Here is a 12,594-nt window from a genome sequence, read left to right as displayed (position 1 = left end):
GTGGCCGCGCAGGCTTCTGCTTCTGTGAGCCTGACATCCTGCACGTACGTGCAGGACGTCAGACTCACAGAAACAGAAGCCTGCGCAGCCTTCTACATGGAATGTTGCTAGTGGAATAGCAACATTCCATGTAGAATCTGCAATAGTAGCAACATTCCATGTAGAATTTCCAATAGTAGCAACATTCCATGTTGTTGTTACATTTGTACCCCGCGCTTTCCCACTCATGGCAGGCTTAATGTGGCTTACATGGGGCAATGGAGGGTTAAGTGACTTGCCCAGAGTCACAAGGAGCTGCCTGTGCCTGGCCCTTGCAGATCATCAATGTGGCCGCGCAGGCTTCTACATGGAATGTTGCTAGTGGAATAGCAACATTCCATGTAGAATCTGCAATAGTAGCAACATTCCATGTAGAATCTCCAATAGTAGCAACATTCCATGTTGTTGTTACATTTGTACCCCGCGCTTTCCCACTCATGGCAGGCTCAATGCGGCTTACATGGGGCAATGGAGGGTTAAGTGACTTGCCCGGAGTCACAAGGAGCTGCCTGTGCCTGAAGTGGGAATCGAACTCAGTTCCTCAGTTCCCCAGGACCAAAGTCCACCACCTTAACCACTATGCCACTCACTTTTCACCCAGTATGAGCATTCCAGGATTTGAACTGACGATCTTTTGGATGTTGTAATTTAGTCTACAATTAGTTCGATGAATATTCATTTAACTAACGTTGCTGCATTGAATGATTTTCAATATGGCTTCCGAAAGTTCATAACACTGAGTCCTTTTTAGTGTCGACTGTTAACATATCTGGAGATATTAACACTGTAATTATTTGTACATCACATTAGCTCTACTGGCAGCATTTGACCCTGTTAACCATGAGATTCTGGTATAAAGGTTGCAGTGTTTTGGCCTTTTGGGAATCTTATTATCCTGGTTTATTTCCTTTTCGCAAAGGAGATGGCACGAGGTTTGCACTGGTGATGTGGTGACACCAGGACGACCTTTAACTACAGGCGTGTTCATAGATCATCATTCTTTGTAACTTATATATGGTTCCACTTTGGTTTTGAAATTATGGTATCCACACAGATGATATCCAGTTCTGGAGGTATCTGGTGGCTCCGTTTCGGAGGCGGTTCTTCATTCGCAGGAGGTATTTGCTGCCATCTCAGACTGGGTGAAATCAAATAAACTTGTGCTGAATGTGTCAAAGACATAGATAATGCAATTAAGCCACTCTGTTTTTTCTGATATTCCTTTTCTAGTCTTAATCTTCAACTCTCCTATGAATGACTTCACCCACCTTTCTAGAAGGCCTAATCTGCAACAGAATTATAATAATCAAGACTGCTGAAAATCAAGCCCCAACGTATAGTCCAAAAGCCCACAAAAGGGACTGATGGCTTCAGCTTGCTCAACGTCCTCAATTTAAAGTAAGAACTTCTGATCACAGCACTGCATGTATATACTGTGGGAATTATTCTTGATGCTACGTTACTTTTAAGCCACAAATTAGTACTGTCATGCTTTTGATGATCCATTATACTATGCGTAATGTAGCAAGCAGTCCAATATAGGACTGATGTGTGTTGTCATTATGCTCCCCCTTCTTCTTTGGGTTCTGAGAGAGCATTTCTTCTTCTGTTCCTCATTAAGCAGTGGCGTTCCTAGGGATGCTGACACCCGGGGCGGATCGCCGATGTGCCCCGCCCCCTGGGTGCAGCGCCCCCCCCCCGGATGCAGTGCGACACCCCCCCCCGCGAAAGAACCCCCCCGGGTGCATGCCACTTGGGGGGGGGGGGTGCCGCACGCGCCTGTCCTTCGTTCGTTCCATGCTCCCTCTGCCCCGGAACAGGAAGTAGCCTGTTCCGGGGCAGAGGGAACATGGAACAAACGAAGGACAGGCGTGCGCGACACCCCCCCAGCGGCATGCACCCAGGGTGGACCGCACCCACCGCCCCCCCCCCCCCCCCCAGGAACACCACTGTCATTAAGAGCAGTTCATTATAAAGACTTCAAAAAATGTTCCTGTTCACTCATAGATCCTAGAGAATGGAATCAGTTGCCTTTGGCTATTAGGAGACTGTTTCATAAAAAAAAAACCCAAAAAACAATTGAAATGGTATCTATTTACATTAGTATATGGGTTATCCACAGATACTCACTTGTATGAGGCGGACAGGTAATGTAATTTGATCAGCATGTAATTTAGAATGCAGCCATGATTAGGTATTGTGTTCTTTGTGATGTATGTGTGTGTAACATAGTAGATGACGGCAGAAAAAGACCTGCACGGTCCATCCAGTCTGCCCAACAAGACAACTCATATGTGCTACTTTTTGTGTATACCCTACTTTGGTTTGTACTTGTGCTCTTCAGGGCACAGACCGTATAAGTCTGCCCAGCACTATCCCCACCTCCCAACCACCGGCTCTGGCACAGACCATATAAGTCTGCCCAGCACTATCCCTGCCTCCCACCACCAGCTCTGGCACAGACCGTATAAGTCTGCCCAGCACTATCCCTGCCTCCCAACCACCAGTCCCGCTTCCCACCACCGGCTCTGGCACAGACTGTATAAGTCTGCCCAGCACTATCCCCGCCTCCCAACCACCAGCCCCGCCTCCCGATCTCGATTAAGCTTCTGAGGATCCATTCCTTCTGCACAGGATTCCTTTATGCTTATCCCACGCATGTTCGAATTCCGTTACCGTTTTCATTTCCACCACCTCCCGCGGGAGGGCATTCCAAGCATCCACTACTCTCTCCGTGAAAAAATACTTCCTGACATTTTTCTTGAGTCTGCCCCCCTTCAATCTCATTTCATGTGTGTGTATCGAGGTATGTTATACCTTTTTATATTTGGTCAGTAGGTATGTGTTGTATATATTTATTTATTTTCAACATTTGATTTACCGCAAGTGATCCCCGAGGCGACTATGTATGTATGTTTTTGTCAGAGGCAGTTAAGAAATAAATTTGAACCTTAACCTTACCTTTCATTATATGGTGCACCTATTGCTGAGCTACCAGACATGCCCTACTTTCAGTGAATTTATTTTACTGCATAATAGAAGGTATTAATTAGGCAGTTTTATTTTGGGGACAGAGAACATGCAAACTTAGACTATATAATGGTAAGCGTTTTCTTATTTTAGCATTATCTTTTCAAATAAAATGTAGCTCTAACGGCCTAATTTCTGCACTCAAAGCTGTATATAGAAATATATATTTACGGGTACTGAAGACACAAGTAATTTGAAATCTCTAACACAGAGCTTCCCAAACTGTGGGTCCTGACCCTGAAACTCATGTCTGGGGTTGTATTCTGGGAGATGCTCCATAGGATGTCATTGTCCTGCACCAACTGGGGGGGGGGGGCATGGCCACAGAAAGATTGAATTCTGGTCTGGCTCAAATGGTTTTAAATCATACATGTATTCAGTGGTGCTATTATGTGATACTGCTGAGTATCTATGAAATGTGTAAGGTGGGTTGTATCAAGTTATACCTGTTATTTGTACAGGCTACTTAGAAACATAGAAGCATAATGGCAGATAAGGGCCAAATGGTCCATCCAGTCTCTCCATCCTCAGTAACCAAGTAACCACTAACTCCTCCTTTTCCTAAGGGATCTGCCCCACGCTGTCCCACGCTTAAAAAAACAAACAAACAAAAACCCAGCACAAATAGGCCGGTTATGATACACATAGATACATTCATTACATATGTACTGTATCAGATACGTGTATATATATCTATATCTATATATATATATATATATATAGATAGATAGATAGATAGATAGATAGATAGATAGATAGATATATAGATATCTTTATTGGGTTATTTTTTTAAAATTTTTTTTATTTATCATTTTACTTAATTACATTCACATTTATCACGTAAATGTAAGGAAAAACAGAAATTAATACAAGGAAAAAGAAAAAAAACATTTTCTCTCAACAATATATATAATTGTCCACAATTGGGGGATCCAAGATCAGGAAAACAATCTCAAAGAAAATAAGAAAAACACCAAGTGGTTAATCTTACAAATTCATATTTTCTGAGGGAGGAAGGTTAATCGGTAATTGCAGCCGCTACAGTGGTAACTAAAGGAAGTTGCTGCAGAGGGTTCTTCATCTGTTCTTTTAACTCCACAAACTCTTGTAATTTCTTGGGTTCAACAAATAAGTAATAAGGAAATAAAACACTTACGAGAGAATCGCTCTAGGAAGGTACCACCTAGGGCAATGATTCTTGGCTTAAAAGCCAAGAGTTCACACCTCCTAGTCTGCGATTCCCTTGATATATCAGGAAAGATATTTATCTTTGAACCCAAAAAACTATCAGCCATGTATTGGAAATACAATTTCAAAACATTGTTCCTATCTAAATCAAAGGCAAAAGTCACTAGGAATATAACTCTCTATATAGGGTATTTTAGGAAGATTTATCATTCTCAAGTTATTTTTCCTTAATTGGTTCTCCAGAAGTTCCACTTTTTTACAAGAAACGTGACTGTCCTTCATTACCAGATTAACTGATTTTCGTAGAGAAACCATTTCCGTAATCAAAGTCTCTATTTTTATATCTTGGACTTCCACTTTGTTAGATAAGTATTGATATAATCACATATTTATTCCTGAAAAATTTTTGACATCTGAAGAAGAGAATTATTCACACTCTGCAGCACTTCCCATAGTGCGTCCATTATGACATTTTTTGGCTTCACCAGGTCCAATTTCTCCACAGAAATCGCTCCAGATATCTTCGGGGGGGAAGAGCTCACTCTCCAATCCCACAGTTGGTTTATTATCTGGAGTCAATGCTGCGCCAGGACCTCCTTGGATCGCGTGAGAATCCTAACCCACTTCGGGCGTTTCCACTGTCGACCTCCATAGCGAAGCGTTACTGTTTCCGGGTCTTGGAGATGTCATGCCAATAGGGGACTCAAAGTCACTCCCTCTCCACTGAGATTCGGCGATAAAGCCTTGCTGTTCCCCAAAGCAGGAACCGATATCCCCGACATTATGACCCCAAATCTCTCCAAAGTAGACTGAAAAGTGGTGGGAACCCCAGCCGTGTTCGAGGAGAACAACACCATGGCTTTGCCTTTTTTCTTCCCCATTCTCTGGGGAGCGCGCCTACTTCATCAGGTATTCTGGTGTAAAACGGGAACTCAACTAACGTACGTCCTCCTTCGACGCCATCTTGGATCCTCCAGTTTGGGACACTCTTTGTCTGGTTTCTCCTCAGAGGCCTGTCTGATATGGGTAACCCTTCAGCATAGCCCTCTAAGTCATTGAAACACGGAAGCCCCTCCACCACTTACAAGGTGGTGTCCCTTCGGAGGGGTTTATTGGGTTATTTTAATGGAATTTCAAGTATCATTTTGTATATGTTTTTTATTCATTATGAGTTTTGTGTTTTGCTTGGTTTTATTTTAATTTTTTGCACCACTCCAGACACCATTTACTTTAACCAGCTATTCACCCTTTCCCCAGCGGGCATTATTTATTTATTTATTTGGATTTTGCTCACACCTTTTTCAGTTGTAGCTCAAGGTGAGTTACATTCAGGTACACTGGATATTTCTGTGTCCCAGGAGGGCTCACAATCTAAGTTTGTACCTGAGGCAATGGAGGGTAAAGTGATTTGCCCAAGATCACAAGGAGCAGCAGTGGGATTTGAACCGGCCACCTCTGGATTTCAAGATCTGTGCTCTAACCACTAGGCCACTCCTCCACTGCATTGTAGCAGCCTGATTGCTATCTAATGTAATGTTAGTGTTATCAGTAGTGGTGGGTGTCCCTTCCAGGTTCCTTCAGGATAAGGACAACTTTACTAACACTTTTTCTGTGGTCATTGCTAGGAGAAGAGACGGCTGAGGGGAGACATGATAGAGGTATATAAAATAATGAGTGGAGTGGAACAGGTGGATGTGAAGCATCTGTTCACGCTTTCCAAAAATACTAGGACTAGGGGGCATGCGATTAAACTACAGTGTAGTAAATTTAAAACAAATCGGAGAAAATTTTTCTTCACCCAACGTGTAATTAAACTCTGGAATTCATTGCCGGAAAATGTGGTGAAGGCGGTTAGCTTAGCAGAGTTTAAAAAGGGGTTGGACGGTTTCCTAAAGGACAAGTCCATAAACCGCTACTAAACGGACTTGGAAAAATCCAAAATCCCAGGAATAACATGTATAGAATATTTGTACGTTTGGGAAGCTTGCCAGGTGCCCTTTGCCTGGATTGGCCGCTGTCGTGGACAAGATGCTGGGCTCGATGGATCCTTGGTTTTTTCCCAGTATGGCATTACTTATGTACTTATGTAGTTGCCAACCACAGGTGACCTTTCTGTTAGCATTAATGTAGAAGTAATTTATCAGAGCTGGGGGCTGTTCCTCAACTTCATGGGGTTTTGGACTCTTCCTGGGCTGTAGGAACCAAACTTCACTGCTGAATATAAAATATTTCCTTGTTAGCTATCCGTACACATGTAGCCCTTCCTTCCCCTGGACAAGTGACACTTCCGGCCCCCATAATTACGATTTCAAGATGCTTACATGCATTGCAGATTCAGGTGTAATGGAAACAAATATGCCCTTTTTTCAATAGGCTCCTGCTTATTTCTGCTCATGTTTTTTCTGGCCACCTCATCTCTCCATTTTCCCATCTTGTCTTTTTTTCTGTTTGTTTCAGACCTTGACTCCACCTTCATCCCTTCCACTGCCGGCTCAGTTATTTTCTTTCTTTCTTAGTAATAAATTATCATTTTTACAGTGGTGATAGGCATTCAGGCACACTAGGTCATTACACCAAAAAGTTTAACAATATAAGGCAGTGAGAAATGAAGTGACGATCGAAATCACAAAGAGAGTCATTTCTAGTAGTGAAAATTAAACCCTGGCTTCCCTGGTTCTCAGCTCATCCCTTTAACCTCCCAGGCCACTTTCTCACCTCTAAGCCAGTGCCTTGGGTCCTGGTCAGTGTAATCATCTGGTCCTTTATTCCTGCCATGTAGGTAACTCTAAATTTTCAGATAGCACACTTATTAACCCCCTTCCCCCCCCCCCCCCCCCCCACATTAAGGCCTATTCCTGCCATTTGTTGATGTTATGCATTCCTTCAAACCCTGCAGTTCACACTGGGACCACCCTCCTTAAAGGTAACAGGATTCTTCTCCCCCCCCCCCCCCCCATAAGTGAGTGAGGTTGAGACAAGAAGTACTTTGCTCCTGTATTTCAATTAAATCGGGCTTAACTCTTCTCCTTCCTACGATGAGACGTACTGCAGACGAATGTCTTGGAAAGAGCGCTTTTTGCATATTCACGATTTTAACTTCACAGACATGAACTGTGTTTTTGAAATGCTTTTGCTGCTTTGACATGTACTGAGCTGCAGAATGCTTGGATCTGTGACAAGTTACACATACGGGGAAATGAAAGACTCCTTTTTCTGCTGTGAACGCCCAAAATTTCATCTTCCTCAGCTGGTGACTCAGAGCTCCTGGACAACCAGGTCAGTTTATATAGTTGTAGCTTAGTTCAAGGATTATCTGCCCTAGCTCTGTGCCAGCAGAGGACCCCCCCCTATCAAGAATTTCCCCTTCTAACCGTAATGTACCCAGGGTGCTAGTATGAGATGTTTCCTTGTTTTTCTCGAGTTTGCCAGCAGTGATCTCCAAGTATAGATCTTTCAGTACAGTGTGATAAAGTATTTTGTGGCCAGAGGTTAAGGCAGCTGGCTGTTAATTCCCAGTTTCTCCAGTACTGGTATTCCCAGTTGTCAATCTGGAAATTGGTGTAACTTTCATTTTGTTCTTGTTATAGCAAGCTACTGAAGGTATCATCCTAATTTTTGCAGATTCTTATGGGAGATCTGCAGCTGACGGATTTGGAAATTACCACGTGGCTTGTCTTATTTCATACTGTTCTGTGACCCTCTCAAGGGGGGTTAGCATGGGGGAAAGTGTTTTGGAATCATAGCAGAGCCAATTGAAAATGAGACAGCATGATGCTAATTGAGGAACAGAGAGTTCAGCAAATGTTCCTTTGTCTCTATGCAATGTGCTTACATTGGGAATGTTTGTAGAGGAGGAGATGGAAAAGGGAAAGACTAAGCAGGAGCTAATTGTAAGGGATGGGAAAACTCTCTGATCCTGGGCAGGAAATATTTTATTGGGGCTGTAAATTCACAACCCAGACTCTTCCTATACATCATAATGGGGGATTTGAACAGCCTTTGGAAGCAGACACACTCTAAGATCACTGCAGGAAATAGGGTGTGAGTACAAGAAATAGACTTAAGGGATGGCATGCTAGGAGATCAAAGGCAAGTATGCCCTCAGACAGAAAGAAGGATTGGAAGAACTTTAAGGGATCCCTGCAAAATTCCTGGGTCCCATAATATGCTAAATCTCTGGAATTATTTAGCTGGTAGCAATTTGTTTCTCATGCTATAAAAAAAATGGTCTTCAGATTGGTTCAGAGGAAAGTAGTCTCTGCCCTACAGCGTTTTGCATCTGTGATTAATTTTCAGACACTTCTGAGTTTTTTGCAGTATTAGAGTTGCCTAGGACAAATCAATCTAGTCCGAGGTTTACCCATCTGCATGTAGGGATTGTAGCCTTGCTTTTCCTAGGGTATGTATAGAGCAGAACAGCTAGTCCCTTCATGCAGTGGGGTAATCCTAGGACTGCATTAAACTGCCAGGCAAACCTGGAGCCATTTGGCACCCCATGTGGAATGCAGCTCAAAATCTTCATGCAATATACATGGCAGCATATTTGATGTTAAATAAGGACCATAAAGACATAGACTGCAGTTGAGCTCTGATTTTCCCTTCTCTTAGCATAAGAACATATGCATTGCCGAAGGTCCATCAAGCCGAGCATTCTGTTTCAAACGGTGGCCAATCCAGGCTACAAGTACCTGGCAAGATCCCAAAACAGTACAATACATTTTATGCTGCTTATCCTAGAAATAAGCAGTGGGTTTTCCCTAAGTCCATCTTAATAATGGCTTATGGACTTTTCTTTTAGGAAGTTATCCAAACCTTTTTTTAAACCCCACAAAGCTAACTGCTTTTACCACATTCTCTGGCAATGAATTCCAGGGTTTAATTACACATTGAGTGAAGAAATAGTTTCTCTGATTTGTTTTAAATTTACTACTTTGTATCTTCATTGCGTGCCCCCTAGTCCTAGTATTTTTGGAAAGAGTAAACAAGTGATTCATGTCTACCCGTTCCTCTCCACTCTTCATTTTATAGATCTCTATCATATCTCCCCTCAGCTGTCTTTTCTCCAAGCTGAAGAGCTCAAGCTGCTTTAGCCTTCCCTTATAGGGAAATCGTTCCATCTCTTTTATCATTTTCGTCACCTTTCTCTGTATCTTTTCTAATTCCACTATATCTTTTTTGAGATGCGGTGACCAGAATTGCACACAGTATTCAAGGTGCAGTCACACCATGGAACAATATAAATGCATTATAAAGTCATCATTTTTGTTTTCCATTCCTTTCTTAATAACACCTAACATTCTATTTGCTTTCTTAGCTGCTGCTGCTGCTGCACACTGAGCAGAGGGTTTCAATGTATCATCAGTGATGACACCTAGGCCCAGATGCACAAAACTATTAACGTTTGCTTTAGACTGGTTCTAGCCAGTGTAAAGTAAATGTTTATATAGCTAGTAATGCATAAAGTGGTTTTCCGTGGCTCTAAAGATGCTGAAAGAGGGGCGAGGGAAAAAGACATGGAGAAAAAAGAGTGATAAGGCTGCAGGTGAGGGGGAGGAGAAGAGCGAGATGAGAGAACTGCTTGAAGAGCAGAAGAAGAGAGAGACCTTTGTATAAATGTTGGGAAGGGGCTGGGAATGGAGGAACAGAGTGAGAAGGTTGTAGGCTAGGAGGTAAAAGTGGGATTCACTCCCCAGGGAAGAACTGCACTCCCTTATATGCTTGTCACCCCCTCCTCTAAGTGGGAGAGTACATTTATTTATTTTATTTATTTATTTTATTGCATTTGTACCCCACATTTTCCCACCTATTTGCGGGCTCAGTGTGGCTTACAATACATTGTAATGATGGAAGTACAATTTGTTACAACACAATTATGGTTACATTGTGAGGAGTTAAGTTAAAACAAGGTCCAGGTATCGTTAAGGGGAATAAAACAATGGAGAAGAACGACTGAACAATAGAAGAACAACGAATACTGATAGGGCAACAGAACATTAGCAAGAGAACGTTCGGGCTTAATATTTTTTTTTACCTGTAAAATTAAGGTTTAAATGTGTTAAAGTTACGGGGGATAATAGTACAGAGGAGAATGTATTGATGCATTGTTAACAGTGTGTGTGGACTTCATGTGTTTTGACCTTTTCGATAGACTTTTTCAAAGAGATGAGTCTTTAATAGTTTGCGGAAGTCGGTTAGTTCATAGTGCATTCATTTCTTCCTGCTAGTCCTGGAGGAACTATAGTTGGGTGGAGCTGGGAGAGAGGTGCTATAAAGCAAGAGGAAGATCTATGGGGGTAGAAGAAGGAATAGGGATGTGCAGTGTGGTAAGAAAACAGGGTAGTATTATAGGAGGCTATGGTGGCAGAACCATCTGGAAGGGGAGTGATAGTGTGGAGACATTCCATCACTATCTGATGAAGGTTAGGGAATGAGACAGCAGTGTAGAAAGTAGAACCTGAAGGGGAAGGTGATAATTGGGTAAGTGAAATGGTGGGGTCAGGGACTGCAACATCAGAACGGGGCAGGAATAGAAGAGGAGGGTATGTTAAAACATAGCTAGAGTGGGGAAGGGAGTGGAATTGTGAAGGGGGCTGGGCATGGGAGAAGAAAGGGTGAGAGTTGGGGAAGGGGAGACAATGAGACACGGAGGGGTCTTTGGAGAAAATGGGTAGTTGAAAGATAGAGGATGAAATAGGAAGCTGGGAAGGGAGTACATACAGAAGAGGAAAACAAAGACTGGAAAAGGATGAGAGAGAAATGGAGATGGGTTGGCAAGGGAGCGAGAGTGGGAGATAGAAAATTAATAAGTAAGTAAGAGGTGGAAAAAAGGAGATTGAGGACTAGGAAGGACCATGCTGGTTAGAGAGAGGTGCGGTGAGCTACGAAAGTTACAAGACCACATAATATGTGGAGAGATGATAAAAAGGTGGAGATGGAGAGAGAGCCACAAATGAGGCTGTTGAGAAAGGAAGGTCAGGGGAACCATAGAATTGATATTTAAAGCGATTTAACCAGGAAGGAGAGTCTTGTCCCTGGTGAAAACTCTTGTGCCTGGCTATCCACTGATATTCTGCTGCACATAACCGGGTAGTGCCTCTGAATATCAGCAGAGACTACCCCCATGCTATTCAGGTAGTGGCAGGGCAGTCTGAGGATGGAGTCTGGGATCAAGCTAGCACTTATCCAGGCACCAGTGATATTCAGTGCTAACCTGGCAGATAGGGCTGCATAAAAAGCAGTCCTAATTTTGTCTAGTTAGCTACCCGGATACTGGCACTGAATATTGGCTGAGACCCAGATAACTCCCAGGAAACTCCTGAAGAGTCCTGTGGTCTCCCCCCCCCCCCCCCCCCTATGAAGAGCATTGTCCTCTCCTCCCATCTGAGGATTGTGCCTCTTAAAAGCCCCCCCCCCAACCCTGTAGTTCCCCTCCCTGTACCCCAGGCCTACCTTTATAGTTCCTGGCTGTCTAAGCTAGAAAGGACAGGAGTGATTTCCACTTGCTCCAGCCTCCAGCTTCAAAATGGCTGCTGTCTAGTGGCAGAGGCTGCTGCTAGAGGTTATGGCAACCATTTTGAAGCTGGAGTTAAAGGTAGGCCCGGAGAGGAGGGGACCTACAGAGGTTGGGGAGGGGGCCTTTGAAAGGCACAGTGCTCAGAGGGGATGGGGGGGGTTGGCTCATGTTGAAGGGAGCAATACCCTTGGAGAGAGAGGGAAAGGGGATTGGAATTGGGATTTTCTTGGGGGGGGGGGGGCGGGGGAGGACCTGACCAGATACAGGGCTTGCATAAGTGTCTTTACAGGGTGCTTGGCTGAATAGTGGCCCAGTCCTGCATCATTACCAGTGATTGCCTCCTATCCTATCAGACCTGGATATTCAATGCGAGTCTAACTTGGTTCGCAAAGGTAAGCATTTAAAAATGAAACGCTTACCGCTGCTGCTGAATATTGACCAGCAAATAGCAGGGAATAATGGGAAAGAAATATTCCACTAAAGCAAAAATGGAGAACTGAGAGAGGACAGTGGAGGGAAGAACACCCTTTATTTCTTAGCTGTGTTATGTTCTGAATGAGAGAGAACCTCCTGTTTGGAGAGACATTGTTCATGTTGTCTTTCTTCTGTGTTTGATAACTGCAGCTGTGATTATCTCCTTCATTCACCTTGCAGCTGTTAAAACAGGGCCAAAGAAGGATGACACGTGGGGAGAGATTAACTTTTCTGTTTATAGAAGGCAGAATTCTATTATGTTGATATGTTTGTCAGAAATGTGACCCAGTGTTGTGGATAATTAAAGAAAAGAAAGGCTTTGGCATATTTCCTTAAAACAGCGGGTCGCT

At 43.3% G+C, this 12,594-nt stretch overlaps 2 protein-coding genes across 2 annotated transcripts in view; one reads left to right on the top strand and one right to left on the bottom strand.

Moving 5' to 3' along the window:
* ALDH18A1 (aldehyde dehydrogenase 18 family member A1) overlaps positions 1-12,594 on the bottom strand; it is a 948,333-nt gene that overhangs the window by 532,521 nt on the left and 403,218 nt on the right. The gene's annotated exons all lie outside the window — the stretch shown is intronic.
* The window catches only part of DNMBP (dynamin binding protein), a 226,898-nt gene that overhangs the window by 34,293 nt on the left and 180,011 nt on the right, over positions 1-12,594 (top strand). Inside the window, exon 2 of the mRNA XM_030202924.1 lies at positions 1,270-1,437. The gene's annotated coding sequence lies outside the window, so the exon portion shown is untranslated. The remainder of the gene's footprint in view (positions 1-1,269; positions 1,438-12,594) is intronic.

The sequence above is a fragment of the Microcaecilia unicolor genome, chromosome 5, assembly GCF_901765095.1.
Source record: "Microcaecilia unicolor chromosome 5, aMicUni1.1, whole genome shotgun sequence".
Taxonomy (NCBI): domain Eukaryota; kingdom Metazoa; phylum Chordata; class Amphibia; order Gymnophiona; family Siphonopidae; genus Microcaecilia; species Microcaecilia unicolor.
This window is presented reverse-complemented; position numbering and strand designations above follow the sequence as displayed.